Source organism: Spermophilus citellus, assembly GCF_964194105.1.
Source record: "Spermophilus citellus genome assembly, chromosome: 1".
Taxonomy (NCBI): Eukaryota; Metazoa; Chordata; class Mammalia; order Rodentia; family Sciuridae; genus Spermophilus; species Spermophilus citellus.
In genome coordinates this window covers 275880072-275895375 of record NC_138182.1, presented here as the reverse complement: position 1 = coordinate 275895375, position 15304 = coordinate 275880072, and the positions used below count along the sequence as shown (strand labels likewise).

Sequence of the window (15304 nt, the reverse complement as noted above, 5' to 3'; positions counted from 1 at the left end):
ACCACATATAAATAAATAAAATAAAGGTTTATCAACGAAAAACATTAAAAAAAAAAAAAAGATGTAGACTGTGGGGGGAGGGCTGTTGTGTAGGTGTCCTGGGGTCAGAGCACATTCAGGGGAGAAAGGTGGAACTACCTTTGTCCTTTCACTAGAGTGACTTCTCTGGGCTTGGTTTGCTTTCAAATTCAGGGAAATCAGAATCATCCAGCTGAGGCTCACCCCTCTCAACTCCCTTCTGACCACCAACCCTCCCTCACGGTCACCACCCTTCACCTAGCTCTTGTGCATCCCTAACAAGTGAGCTGAACTGTGCATGACTCCAGGGATGAAATCACAGAGTAATTTTTTTTTTTTAATCTTTCCATCCTTCAAGATGTATTTGGTGGGAAAACTTCCCCTGCATCCTGTGACTTTGCTGAGTACTCTGTTAATAGAGCTTATAGTCATATGAATTTGCCAAATGCTATTTGTATTAGTCAGCTCTAAAATGTTTTGGCTCAGTTTTTAAGGTTCCAGCTCATGACAGGAAAGACCCACTGTGTTTAACCCTGTGTTGAGGCAGAAGCATGTGGCGGAACAAAACCACTCACCTCATGGCCAGGAAACAAAAGGGAAGAAGAGATGAGGATTCTCTAGTCCCTTTCAAGGGCATGGCCCCCATGACCTAAAGACCTCCCACTAGTCACCACCTCCCAGTGGCCCTGCCCTGGGGATCAAGCCTTTAGTACATGGACATTTAGGAGCATTCAAGAGCAAACTCATATTCCTTTTCTACTTAAGAAGTTGGAATATCCCAACTGTGTTAGAGCCACGACTAATGGCTGGCCGCCCTGTCTGGCCCTCCAGAGTTGAAACAGGAGGAGGGAGGCGAGGAGAGGGAGAGAGCAAGGTCTTAACTCTTGAAGTTGTCCTAAACTGGCCTCCCTGCCTGAGGCTGAGCAGGGCTTAGCTCATGTTCTTTCTTCCTCTCTTGGGGTACTTTCAGGAATCTTTGGAGACCCTTCTATCCCCCACCTCTTGTCCCCAATTCAGAGCCTCTCATTGACAGCTGCCCCGTTGTGCCAATGCTCTGTACTCTGACCTACTTCTTCCTTGGCAGCTTCTCAGAATCCAGTGACAACCCAGCTTCTTTCTGCTGAGCCTTGCTCGTACCCCTTCCCCAATGTAGTACTGTTGGACAGGCCTGAAGATGACCCCAGGCCCACCTGGTGATCACTGTGGCCAGGTCTCATCAAGAGAAAGGCATTTGCACCCCTTCCTATCAGCCTTGGCTTATTCAAGGCAGCCTCAGTACACCTCTTCCCTCAGATTCAACGGGTGAGTCAGACACCAACCTCCTGAGTCCCGGCACTGTTGGGGCCAGTTCAAGTTCTCTGAATGGCTCCTGAAAAGCCCTGTCACTCAGTTGTTAAGAGGTCTCTTTCAACCTAAGACACACCCTTGAGTGGAGTGGGACCCAGTACAGATCTTTGCAAAGAAACCATCTCTGCAAATTCTCTTTTTAAAAAATCCCTTAGTCCTTTGCCCTCATTGTGGATGGGGGTGATAGAGAGTTAAGACTCTGGAACAGGAAGCTGGTCCATCAGGAGTCCCTGTTTTGTTCTTGCTTCTCAGTAGCTGTTAATCCTGAATGCTGACTAGGTTCTTGTTTTCTGTACAGAGCCTGGATAGGCTGATGTACTTCGGTGGAAGTGCCAGGCTGGCCTCACAACCATCCATGCCCAGAGCAAGAATGGCCAGCCTAGAGAAGCAGGCTGGGTGCCTTAGAACTATCTGCAGTGGAGGAAGGGAACAGGGGAATCGGGGGACTTCTGGGAATGGGTGTGTAGGTGGGGTGCGGCACAATTCTAGGAGGTGTTATTTACATCCTATCCTGGGGACAAACAAGCCTGGAGAAGAAAGACCAGTCTGGAGGCTTCTGTAACCACCAGGCCCAAGGTGAGCAGGAGTATCTGAGATAAGCTGTGGGACTGCAGAGGGAAGCTGGAAATGGGAGAGGCTAGGAGGCAGCACTGGAGGGATTAGGGTCCGGTTGGATCTGGAGTAGGTTTCTGGGCCGCTGCTGATGTGGTTCCTCTGATAAGTCAGGAGACAGTGGGAGGGGTGGGCAAGAAGTGTGCAGGGAGGGGCTATGAGACCAAGGCCTCTCTGGAACCCCCAGAGGAGAGATGTTGGGAGGTGACTTAGTACTGGATCTGGAGCTTGTGAACAAGTCAGGGCTGGAAAACAGACTTTGGGATCGATCACTAGGGTGTGTTTAGTAATGGAAACAGGCCCAGGTTTAAGGCACTGGAAGCCTGTAGAACTGGATTCCCAACTAAGGTGGGAGGGGTCTGTGGACCATTTTTATTCTTTTCCACAGAGCTGAATTAAATAGCATTGGGAGGCATAGTTGCAGGCTGAGGAAGAGTGCTGTTTTCTGGTGTCTGAGGCATCTGGGGCAGAGGTGGTAGAACTAGCTGGGTAAGGAAGTCCTCTTTATCACCATGAACTTGCAAGGTCTGTCCACAGATGACCAATTCTCCTTGGCTATTAGACCCAGAGGACTTTCTCCATAAGACAGGTGAAAAGTCTGACAGGAGTCTAGGTGTACAGCGTAATGTAAATTTGAAAATAGTTACTCCATCTGTTATTCTATTTTGGTCTTGAGGTTCAAGGGTTTCTGAACCTGAGGTAAGGTTACACTTTGTTTCATGAAAGTTCTAGTTTTTTTTTTCTTTGTTGAAGGAAACCAAACCATTCACAGATTCATTGACTGAAGTGCTTTCCTGTGACTTGAAAGATTAGTAGAGGAGCCACCTGTCTTCCTGAATTGCCACCAGTCACACTGCAAATCTTGATATCCCGTAGATCATAAAAGCTGTAGGAGGCTGATTCAGGGGCACTAGTCACTTACCTGATGCATGGCTATTAAGCAGGGGGACAGAGCAAGGATGCATACATAGTTCATGATTTTGTTCCTTTTGTTTGAACACCAGTGTGCTGAACTGTGAAGTTGACATGGCATTTACTGGCTTGCATTGTTTAGGTAAGTGGGCAGAAAGATACAAGAAAGACGAATTTCCCCTCCACCCCAGCACTGCTTTTGATAGTGTCAAAAAGGAAAGCTTGGTCTGAGCAAAACTCCACGGTTAGGCCAGTGGGAGCACACAGGGTACTCAGGAAGGGCTGCAGGGGAGAGTGACGAGGAGATAGTTATGGCTGTGGCATCGGTGGAACTCTGCTGGTGGGCATGGGTTGTGCAGGAGGTGATACTTATGACTCATCTAGACAGAGAAGACGGGGGAAAGTCTGGGGTAGGGTGGGGTGGGTGTTACATACTTGCCCCTTATGGTAGTGCTGCTCCCCACAGAACAATTAATGCCACTTGGGTTGGTACAGCTCCAAGCTGTCTTTAAGGCAGCCAAGAACATACCCTGACATTGCTGAGCACGAAGAGAGGCATAACTGTGGGCGGACACAAAATTGGCACCTTAAGACTTCAAAGGCATGGCCAGTGTAAGAGAAGCACTGAGAGCTGGGATTTTAACTATAAGATGTAATAGAGGAGTAAAAAAGAAAAATTTCAATCTTGAGCAAGTCAGTGGGATGCTTTTAATCTTAGGGAGTGTAGATCTATAATAAAACACTTCATATACTATGAGTTGGCTAAAAAAATAAGAGACATCTTTGAGATGAAGATGTTGTATTTCAAAAAAAGAATAATGCTGGGCACAGTGGCACATGCCTATAATCCCTGTGACTTGAGAAGCTGAGACAGGAGGATTGCAAGTTCAAGGCAACTCGGTGAAGCCTTGACTCCCAAAATAAAAAGAGCTAGGGACATAGTTCAGTGGTAAAGTGCCCCTGGATTCTATCTCCAGTACTAAAAAACAAACAAACAAACTTTTTAAAATAAAGACTGATAGGAGCAAACCTCTTAGATGTGAGCTGGAGGGTTTCAGATTCTGCTTTTCTCACAGTCAACTGATTTTGGGATTCCCACTATAAGAGGAGTGTGGAGAAGTTGGGGCTCAGAGAAGTACTTTCAGTATTACTGAAATTATGGGAAGTAAAAATCATTTTAATACAGAATAAAATCTGAAGGAATATGTTATATTTTAATAAGGTAGGGAATAATAGAACTACCTCAATACTCAGAAGTTTTAGTTACCAAAGCAAAGGGTCAAATTTTAATATCATGTAAATTTGAAAGAGGAAAATTGTCAGGATTAGGAATTAAGTAACTCGTGAGTGAACAGGCTAATGATTCGAACAAGAAAATCAAGAAACTGAAAGCAATCTCAATATTATCTGCCAACTGTTTAATAAGCTTTATTTAAAGTAAAATTAGAATATAAAACCTAATTGAAGGGCTGGGGATGTGGCTCAAGTGGTAGCGCGCTCGCCTGGCATGCGTGAGGCCCGGGTTCGATCCTCAGCACCACATACAAAGATGTTGTACCCGCCGAAAACTAAAAAAAATAAAGATTAAAAAATTCTCTCTCTCTCTCTCTCTCTCTCTCTCTCTCTCTCTCTGTCTCTGTCTCTGTCTCTCTCTGTCTCTAAAAAAAAAAAAACTAATTGAAATATATGGGTACAAATTAAAAAAACCTGAAAAACAAAATTATATAAATGTTCTTAACAATGAAAAACTTCCAATTAAATATATAATTGTAACAATGCTTGTTTAAATGAAGCATATAGTCACACTGACCTGCAGTCAGTTTTAATCAAAGGCTATACAAAAATTTTAATGGAATTGATTTCAACAGTTTAAATTAAACCCATAGTTTTGATATGGCTGACAGCCACCTTAGGTAGAGGAATGACTCCCTGTGGACTTAATTTTATTAAAAGGAAAAAGAAAAATATAGATTGCTGCTAATGTTCAGATCTGAAATGAAGACTGAGGTAATTTCTTTTTTCCTTATTGGATCTCATATGGAGTTCTGAAACAAGATCACATGTAGGATGTTAGACCAGGAAGAGGCCTTACAGTAGTGGCTCAAGCCTCTCCTTGGATGGATGGATGGGCCAGTAAGGCTGAGAGGTGCAAGTGCTATGGAAGGCCATGCTGTGGGCCTGAGGCCTCCAGCTTGGAAGCTGTCCTGTAGTGTATGAACATGGGCTTTTTGGTACTGGACAGAATCTTGAGTTTGACTCTGTCCAGTTTTGTGAAGCTATTTGGCTCTTTGGTCATACCAGCCTTAGAGATTTACCCTATCAAGACAAAATATATCACTGAATCCAAGAAACAAGTATTTGCTACCAAAAGCCTTGAGGATATAGCAACCCTGGGGTAATGGGCCTGCTTTGTGGGATGCGGCCAATGCTGTAGAGTGCTGGGTGATTGGTGATGATGTCTGCTTTGTGTCTGCTTTGTGAGATGAGGATGGTATGAACTTGAACTTTGAGAACTGGTTCTTTGAATCTGTAGGGCCTTGCAGTTTATGGCCTCACCTTCAGGGAACTGGAATCTACCCAACTCCAAAGCCACCATGCCCAGGGCTCATAGTTGGGAACATCTGTCTTTAAATCTTATAGTAATGACCAGTCTCCATATCACGGAAATTTCATGAAGTTATAACAGTTAATGGTCCAACCATTTTTAGCTGGTCTGCTCTCATTGTTGCCTTTCTTTAACCTATAGAAACCTCATATTTCTGAAGAGAAAGGATTCCTAGTTTTTGTGTGCTTTTGTTTAAATGTCCATATTATAGAAGCTGATAACAAGTCTTGTTAGTAAAGTGCACTTGAAATTACATAGCTTAACTTAAAAAGGATACCATATAAAAAACTGCCGCAGTCTTGGCTGGGCACAGAATCATGAGCCACTCAAGCAGGAACAAAACTTTATTTTTGAAAAAGCCGCCAATACTCCGTAGGCGCCGGCAAGCTAAACCCGGTCCTCCCACGCGCCGTCTACCGGAACCGGGGGGCTTGGACCTCCCCCGGAATTTCCTCCTACTATCCTTCCCCAACCAATGGGAACTCTCCAGGAGTCCCGTAACATGAGTCCGGTAGCAGGCCAAGGTGAACAGCAGGAGTCCAATTTCCATATGAATGTAAATCTAAACATAATCATATCATCTCAGTGGCTAGCTGGCATGTCACCTTACAACCAAAAGTGCCATGCATCATATTATTTGCTTGTGGCTCCTAGCATCTGCCCCCTTCTGTTTAATTAAGCAACAAGCAATGTGGCTAGGGACCGTGCCTGGTAGGTTGTCCAATTCAACATATGGTTCTTACCCGTCATGGGAGAACTGACCTTTAGGCGTCAGCTTCCTGTCTTAGGTTGAATCCACTGCAATCAGATCAACCCGTCACTGACTACCGGTCCAGCATTCAGCCATGCTTGTGGATAGGCCTATGCACCAGTAGGGGGGTGAGGTTCTTGCCTCACCTCTGTTGGCCTCCAAATTTAGCCTTGGTGCCAGTGGGGGGGGGGTGAGGTTCTTTGCCTCACCTCTGTTGGCCCCCAAATTTTAGACCATCACTAGTAGAAGGGAGGAGGATACAGAAATGCCACGACACCAAGCCAATTGATGGCTCCTTTGGAAAAATTGCGTCACTGGTGACACCATCAGCAAAGATATGCCAGCATTACCACAATTAACATGGGGTGAGCTGGCAAGGAAATTGCATCACTGGTGACACCATCAGCAAAGATATGCCAGCAGTACCACAATTCGGTGCACCAGATGATATTTCACAATGCATGCAACTGATATATAGTCCAGGCAAGTTCTGCAGGCAGTTCAAATTGGAGGAGTCTATCAATATGTCCATTTCCTCCCAAAGTAAATCAAGTCCTTGATTGAGCATTACTTGTTGAGTTATATTCATTGATGCATCAGTTTATACAGTTTATTGTGATAGCTATCATAGAAGCTGTAGTTTGGTTTTATCTTAGTCTTCACCGGAATTGGGATGGAGATGGAAATTCTGGCAATGATGCTAAAGAGACATTATCCTGAACAGAATTATTAAATATAATGAAAAGGAAAGGTGAAAGTAAACAAACAGATCTGTTAAACTCCTTTAAAAACAATCCTTAACAGCTGTTTACCTAATTTAAATTAGTAAACAAACAGATCTGTTAACCACCTTTAAAAACAGTCATTAACAGCTGTTCACCTAATTTAAATTAAACCATATAAATCACGTGAATAAAAAAAATTCGGATCCATTTTTTCATGAGCGCTCCTCATATATGAAATATGGACATATACATATACAGACATACAACACAAAACAGTGCACACATAACATACAACACATAAGACAATAAAGGCCTTGTAGCTTTACCTAGGTGAAATCTCCATTGTAATGTTTAAAACTCCACAGTCAAAAAATAAAACACAGTCAAAAAATAAAACTGATCAGAAAAACATTAACCTAGGTTTGTATGAGCTCAAAAATAAAATAGAACTTTATGATGTGGGAAAAATGCAATAATAAAATAGATATTGAAAAAAAACACCTTGGTTAATCACTGTCACAGATGTAAGAATAGCCAAGCTGGAGCTCTGGATATCAGCTGTTATGGATTTGAGTCAAATCATCTTCTTTTTCTGTAGAAATTGTTTTAGTTAATCTCTCTGGAATCTAAATCGGTTGCTGTTCCTCCTGTGGAAAAACACAGACAGAGCCCTGACTCCAGACTATCACTGGATCCGGGCCTTTCCATTGTCCTGTTAGAATATCTTTCCAAAGTACCTTAGGCTTATGTACATTTTTTGGATACAAATGTCTTTCCGCAGCACTAAGTCCCGATGAATCCAAATTTAAAAAGTTTAGAGTAAAAAGGGTTATTTTAAGTTTATCTTTGGGGGATATATACCCCTTTCCAATTCCCTCCTTTTGTTTTAATAAGTACATTTTAATAGTTTGATGAGCTCTTTCAACTATGCCTTGTCCTTGTGGATTGTATGGAATTCCTGTTATGTGAGTAATGCCAAATGATGAGCAAAATTGTTTAAAAGAGGTGGAAGTATAACCAGGACCATTGTCCGTTTTTAACTGTTTTGGAACGCCCACAGTGGCAAAATTTTGTAAGCAATGAGCTATAACATCTTTAGTTTTTTCTCTGGCATGAAGGGAGCCCATCAAAAACCCGGAAGAAGTATCAACTGTAACATTTTAATTTTCCAAATTCTGGCAAGTGTGTGATGTCCATCTGCCAAATATGGTTAGGTATCAGTCCTCTAGGATTGACTCCAAGATTAACTTGTGGTAAAAATGTCACACAATTTTGACATTGTTTTATTATATGTCTGGCTTGTTCTTTAGTTATTTTAAAACGCTTTTGTAAAGTATTAGCATTGACATGGAACCTTTTATGAAAATTTATAGCTTCTTCTATTGTGGAGAAAATATGTCATGTGTAGATTTATCTGCTAGTTCATTGCCCATACTAAGGGCTCCAGGCAATCCTGTATGTGCCCTGATATGTCCTATAAAGAATGGATCTTTTCGGTCCCAGATTAGACTTTGTATAGCGGAAAACAAAGAGAAAACAGTAGAAGAAGGTGAAATCCTACCAGCATCTTCAAGGGGTACTATAGCATTAACTACATACTGACTATCAGAAAATAAATTAAATACAGAATCTTTAAACATCATAAAAGCTTGTAATACTGCATTAAGCTCTACCTTTTGAGCTGATTGGGTACTAAAAATGTAAAAGTTTGATCAGGAGTAACTACTGCTGCTGTACCATTGTTTGACCCATCAGTGAGTATATTTGGAGCATTTATGATAGTGGTTTTTCTTGTCATTTTTGGAAAAACTACAGGATGCTTAGACCAAAAAGACAACAAAGGATTAGATGGTAAGTGATTATCAAATGAAACACTAGTTTTACACATGATTATTGCCCAAGTATTTAACTCATTAGCTAACTCATCAATTTGATCCATAGTATATGGAGTAATAATTTTATTGGGAGAAATCCCAAACACTCCCTTTGCTGCTTTTATTCCTTTGAGTATTAATTGTCCTACAGCCTCAGGATACCTAGTAAGAATAGTGTTAGGAGAATAAGATAAATGTATCCACAATAATGGACCTTCTTGCCAAAATACTCCTGTAGGAATATTTTTTGTTGGTAGTACAATAAATAATAAGGGCAAACTTATATCAATTCTATCCAAATGCATATTTTCCATATATGTTTCAATGATTTTTAATGCTTTTCTTGCTTCAGGCATTAACATGCGGGGTGAATTTGGATCTGATGGACCTTTTAGAATATCAAATAAAGGTCCTAACTCTCCTGTTGGTATGCCTAGATAAGGCCTTATCCAATTTATGTCTCCCAATAACTTTTGAAAGTCATTAAGTGATTTGAGTTGATCTACTCATATTTGAATTTTTGGTGGACGGACCATGGTTGAGGATAATAGAACTCCTAAATAATTAATTGGAAGATTTAATTGTACTTTATCTATTGCTACCTCTAGATTATAATTTTTCAATAAGTTTGTAAGTGTGGCATAACATTCTAGTAATGTGTTTTTATCTTTATGTGCCAATAACACATCATCCATATAGTGAAATATTTGTAGTTCAGGATTTTGATTTCTAAGTGGCTGGATTACTTTATTAACATAAATTTGACACATAGTTGGGCTGTTAGCCATCCCTTGAGGGAATACTTTCCATTCATATCTCTGATCAGGACCTTCATGATTCAGTGCAGGGATAGTAAATGCAAAATGTGGACTATCCTTGGGGTGAATTGGAATTGAAAAGAAACAATCTTTAATATCTATAGCTAAAACATGCCAGGTTTTTGGTAAAGCAGACAATTGGGGAATCCCTGATTGAGCAGGTCCCATAATAACCATCTCATTATTAATGGCTCTTAAATCTTGTAATAATCTCCATTTACCAGATTTCTTTTTAATGACAAAAATGGGAGTATTATGGGGGGATACGGAAGGTTGTATATGTCCTTCCGCTAATTGTTGTCTGACCAAGTCATGGGCTACTTGTATCTTTTCTTTAGTCAGGGGCCACTGAGGAACCCACACTGGTCTTTCTAATTTCCAAGTAATTTTGATTGTCTCAATGGCCCTTTCTGAAAACCCAATCCATGTCTATTTATTTTTTGATCTATTTGAATAGGTGCTGTCATACCTTGTTCTTGTTCTCTTAATCTTTTTTCTTTCCTAAAGCCTTGTTTAGCCCTAGTAGTGGGCGCGTTAGGATTGATGTTATTTGTTAATGTCAATCCTAATTGATCTAGGACATCTCGTCCCCATAAATTTATGGGAAGATGATCCAATACATAGGGCTGTATAGTTCCTTCACATCCTTCAGGATCCCTCCAATCTAATACCATAGCACTTCTATGGGGATTTGTTGCCACTCCTAGGCCTCGAAGCGTTTGAGTGGCTTGTTGTAATGGTCAATGTTTTGGCCATTCTTGACGAGATATGATGCTGAGGTCAGCACCTGTGTCCAGCAGCCCATTAAAGTCATGTCCTTGAATATTTAATTTTAGCATTGGGCGAGAATCTAAATTTAAAGACAGCATAGCCCAATCTACACCTGTGGAGCCTAATCCCTTGGAACCTCTTTCTACATTACAACTGGAAAATTTATCATGCAGGCTGGGTATTATTAATAACTGTGCTATTCTATCTCCTGGTGAAATTACTGATATACCTCTTGGAGAACTAGCTATAATTTTTATTTCACCCTCATAATCGGGATCAATTACCCCAGGACTTATCATAAGTCCTTTTAGAGTAGAAGAACTGCGTCCCAATAATAAGCCTACTGTTCCCTGGGGAAGAGGTCCTTTTACTCCTGTGGGAATGATTTGAACTCCCATCTCTGGAGTTAGTACTGCTCTGGCAGAGGCGCAGATGTCCAACCCTGCGCTCCCTCTAGTTTGTCTGATGAGGGATTTAATGGATAATGCGTCCTGGGCACTACCTTGATGGTGCTGTTGGGTTCCTCCATTGCCCCATATATTTGTGGTTTTGGGCCCCGGGGCATTGGGCCCTCTAGTCCGTTTTTTGGCAATGGAGCCTGATACCTTTCTCCACGATATCGTGGGTAAACACTTGGTCCTTGTCCGTTTTTTGATAACGGAATACCCTCTATGGTGGTTTGAGAACGGCATTCATTAGCCCAATGTTTCCCTCTATGGCATCGTGGGCAAATACCCGGTATTCTATTCCTTTGATACCCAGTTTTGTTAAACCCTCCTCTTATGGGGCAACTCCTTTTAAAATGTCCTGTTTGATTACAATTATAGCATGTTTTTGGCCTGGCATCTAAAGCCTGTTGTACTGCTGCTAAGACTTGCCCTTGTTCATTAATGTCACTACATAATTTAATATATGTGTTTAAATCTTCATGTCTCCATGGTCTAATGACCTCTCTGCAGCAACAATTTGCTTGGTCATAAGCCAGTTGTTTTATAAATGGCATTACCTGTTCTGTATTTCCAAATATTCTAGAGGCTGTCTGAATAAGTCTATCTACAAATTCAGTGTAAGATTCATTAGTTCCTTGTATTACCTTAGATAATTGACCTTATAAATCTCCATGCCCCTGTAAAGTTTTCCGTGCCCTAACTGCATCTACAGCAATTTGTGCGTATATGCCAGGGTCATATTCAATTTGCTGTCTTTGACCCTCACAAGGTCCCTTTCCCAATAGCATATCTATATTTCTTTGAGGGTAACCGGCTTCTGCATTTCGCCTAGCTGTCTCCATGCAAAATTCCTCATTGGCAACCTTCCATAACAAATATTGTCCTCCATTTAGCACAGATCGACACATGTTAGCCCAATCTGCTGGTGTCATGTCCAAGTTGGTAACAGATTCGACCATGCTTACCGTGAAGGGAGCTTGCGGCCCATAGGTTGTTACAGCCTCCTTTAATTGCTTTACTGTTTTGAAATCTAAAGCACGGTGAATTCGTTGCCCTCCTGCCTGCTCAAGTACAGGGCATGCTAATCTTTGGGGTCCTGCCTCAGAATTCCGTCCATCAACTACGGGAGTTGAGGGCCGCTCAGCTGTAGATGGAGCTGTTGGTTGAATTACGCCCTCTGGTGATAGAACGGAGTTAGTAGCAACCTCCTGTTGTAATTCTCCACCCGATGGCTGTTTTTCCTCTAAGCTTTCTTTCTTTAAATTTTCCTCTGTCTGACTAGCTTGAGAGACCTTCTCTTTTGCTTGACCTAGCGTTTTTTCTACCATAGTTTGGAAGTCTAACAATTTACTTAACAGTTTTTCGGTTTGTTTTTTACTAGATTCTAGTCTACTATAAAGGTAACGTAACCCAATAAGATAGGATAAAACAAAGCCGAAGCAGAATGAAACAAAAACGGAGCAGAGAATGGTTATCTCAATTTTCTCTTTCTCAGGGCCGAATAACTTCAAACCTTGAGCCAACCATTTTTCCCAGTTCGCCTGAGAAAATTCTAGGGCTAGGGAGCTTGAAATAAAAACAAAAGAAATGAAAACAAGAACACATTGTTTTTTGAAATGGTCACCCATTCTGTCGCCTTCCCTCAGGGGCGAGCAATTTTACTCACCTCTAAGTTTCAGGCGTTCCCCGCACGGGCCACCAATTGCCGCAGTCTTGGCTGGGCACAGAATCATGAGCCACTCAAGCAGGAACAAAACTTTATTTTTGAAAAAGCCGCCAATACTCCGTAGGCGCTGGCAAGCTAAACCCGGTCCTCCCACGCACCGTCTACCGGAACCGGGGGGCTTGGACCTCCCCCGGAATTTCCTCCTACTATCCTTCCCCAACCAATGGGAACTCTCCAGGAGTCCCGTAACATGAGTCCGGTAGCAGGCCAAGGTGAACAGCAGGAGTCCAATTTCCATATGAATGTAAATCTTAACATAATCATATCATCTCAGTGGCTAGTTGGCATGTCACCTTACAACCAAAAGTGCCATGCATCATATTATTTGCTTGTGGCTCCTAGCAAAAAACACTTGCTGACCTTGTGTATAGCCCACAGCCACCTATGAAAGTACTTGTATGCATATATGAAGTCTTTGAGACCCTCATTGATTGCAAAGGAGGCAGAGAAAAAAAATTATCAGTAAGATTAAATATTTTTGAAGGTACCAGGTATACTTTTTCTGAAACCACTTGAACCTGATGAAGATAATTTTTTTCTTTTGATGTAGGCATTCTTCCTAGCAGAAAGTTACAACAGATAGATCACAGACCTTAACCTCCCTTGCAGAGAAAAGGAAGTTTAAACTTAAAGCAAGTTCTCTTCATCTCATTATTTTCTCCTTTTGAAATCAGATAGTAAAGTATATAATTTGTTACCTTTTCTGACTCCTGAGTGACATTTAGGTTATTTTGATTGCACAATGTAGTTTCTCTCATGCTGAACATTATGTAGTAATTTTGGATGTTTGGCCTCTGAAAGGGCAGGCAACAGGGCCTTTTCTTATGTTTTCCTTCAGGTTTTCTCTACATCCTGTTTTATGTGTGGTTAAATCAGCTGATGAGTCACCTGATGTTTTGCTGCTTCAAATGACAGAAATAGAGATTCAAAATAACCACACAGAGGAGTATCTCGGATGTTTACCAAACACATTGCGCAAAAACTTGCTTTTCTACTGTTCAAATACTTTTTATAAAGTGTGAGGGCCGTGTGAAGGTGTTGGTGTGGAGAATGTAGGCAGGAGCTGCCGGCTGAATGTGCAGTGTGCACATCAACACTGAGGCCCCCACAGCTTTCCTACAGTGCAACTGTAGTGCACCTTTAGTTACAAAGAAAGGTGTGGGCCAGAACTTAGAATGTAAGAGACCCCTTTTTTCTGGACTGTGCACTTGTTTGATGGATGAGGACTTCATGCTAAGTTTAGCGAGCAGCTTACCTGCAGAACCAGGGGCCAGAAACCATGGCTGGTTGGTACAGACCAGCACATGATATTCTTTCTGGGTGCTGGTATATTCAGATTTACTGAATTAGATTTCTATTTATTTATTTATTTATTTTTGCCATGTTGGGGATTAGTCCCAGGGCATTGACATCCCCCTTGAGACATGCATATCTTAAGGGAACAATTGAATTGCAACAATATACTTTCTACTTTGCAACACATATTGTCATTCTCCACTTTAGTTTGAGTGGGGGAGCGGGAATTGAGTCAAGGGCCATTGACAAAGTTTTAGAAAGGAGTATTACAAAAAAGTTCTTCCCATGCTCCACCCCTTCAGAAGAAGAGATCCCCAAGCGGAATAATTAGCAGGGTGGGAGCAGCTGACTCTTCTCACTTCCTCCTCTAAAGATAAATTGAATAACTTTTCCCATTATTGGGATATGTCACAACTGTTCCAATCCTGCCAGATCCAGAAAGGGCTATAAGTGAAGCTACCCCTGGAGTCTGAAGACCTACCCCAGCTTCGTCACTCCCTTTTGGAGCCCCAGGTGCCTTTCCTCCTGGGCGTCTGGTCCCCTGCACCTCCAAGGTTGTTTGAAGAAGGAAGTGCTGCAACTGCTGCATCCAGATTTCACTGAGCCTCCTCTGATGGATCTTTTCTCATAGGAAGTGTCTCATTTCTGAGGGCATTTCTCAGCAAAACTACCTGTTAATGCTGAAAACCCAAATCAAAACCAGAGGAGTAACTTTGGCACAAAACAGGCCCAATGCAGGAAGCAAGTAGGGTGACTGACTTTTACTCAGCAATATAAACGAGTGGCCTTGAGTGTCAAAGAAGACTCCTCAATGGATGAGGGTTTTCTGCCAATGTGCAAATCTCAGCGCTCCCTGAGCCTGTGGCCAGCAGGTCCAATCTTTTCATGACTTTCTTGGAGCAGCCTCATCTAGTTCTATTTGCTCAGTTCTCTGAAGTCTTACAGATGCAGTGTGTTCAGGGAATCCTCACCTAAGGCTATGCTTTGAGTGGCCCAAACTCATTTCTCAGCATTTAGATGAAAATCTGCTTTGTGCCCTTGTAGTTTGAGATTGGTCCTTCCACAGTCCTTGACATGTGACTCTCACAGGCACAGCACTCTTCTAAATCTGTCAGCTGAGTGATCTGTGCAAAAATTAACATGTTGGAACATTGCTTGGGTTAGCAGACTTGAAGGGTTGCCCCTTGTGACTGTGGAGTGGGGAAAGCGTCCCCTCTCCCCTTTCCCTATCTGGATGATGAAATTCTTGGTGCAAACAGGAGAACATGCCAGCTCAGGGTTCTGCCTTCAGAGTTCAGATGCTTCTTTGGCTATGTCGCAGCAGCCAAAGTAAAGAAAATGTGTGAAGAAGCACTACAGAATCCCAGCTCCTGAGCTGTGGTAGGGGACTGCACTGCTTC

General features: G+C 42.0%; 1 protein-coding gene across 5 annotated transcripts in view; it reads left to right on the top strand.

Moving 5' to 3' along the window:
- The window catches only part of OTULIN (OTU deubiquitinase with linear linkage specificity), a 54919-nt gene that overhangs the window by 38183 nt on the left and 1432 nt on the right, over positions 1–15304 (top strand). For 2 of the 5 annotated variants that reach the window (XM_081288515.1, XM_081288519.1), the window contains one exon: positions 2982–3031. The exons of the other annotated variants lie outside the window; for them this stretch is intronic. The gene's annotated coding sequence lies outside the window, so the exon portion shown is untranslated. The remainder of the gene's footprint in view (positions 1–2981; positions 3032–15304) is intronic. 5 annotated transcript variants of the gene reach the window in all.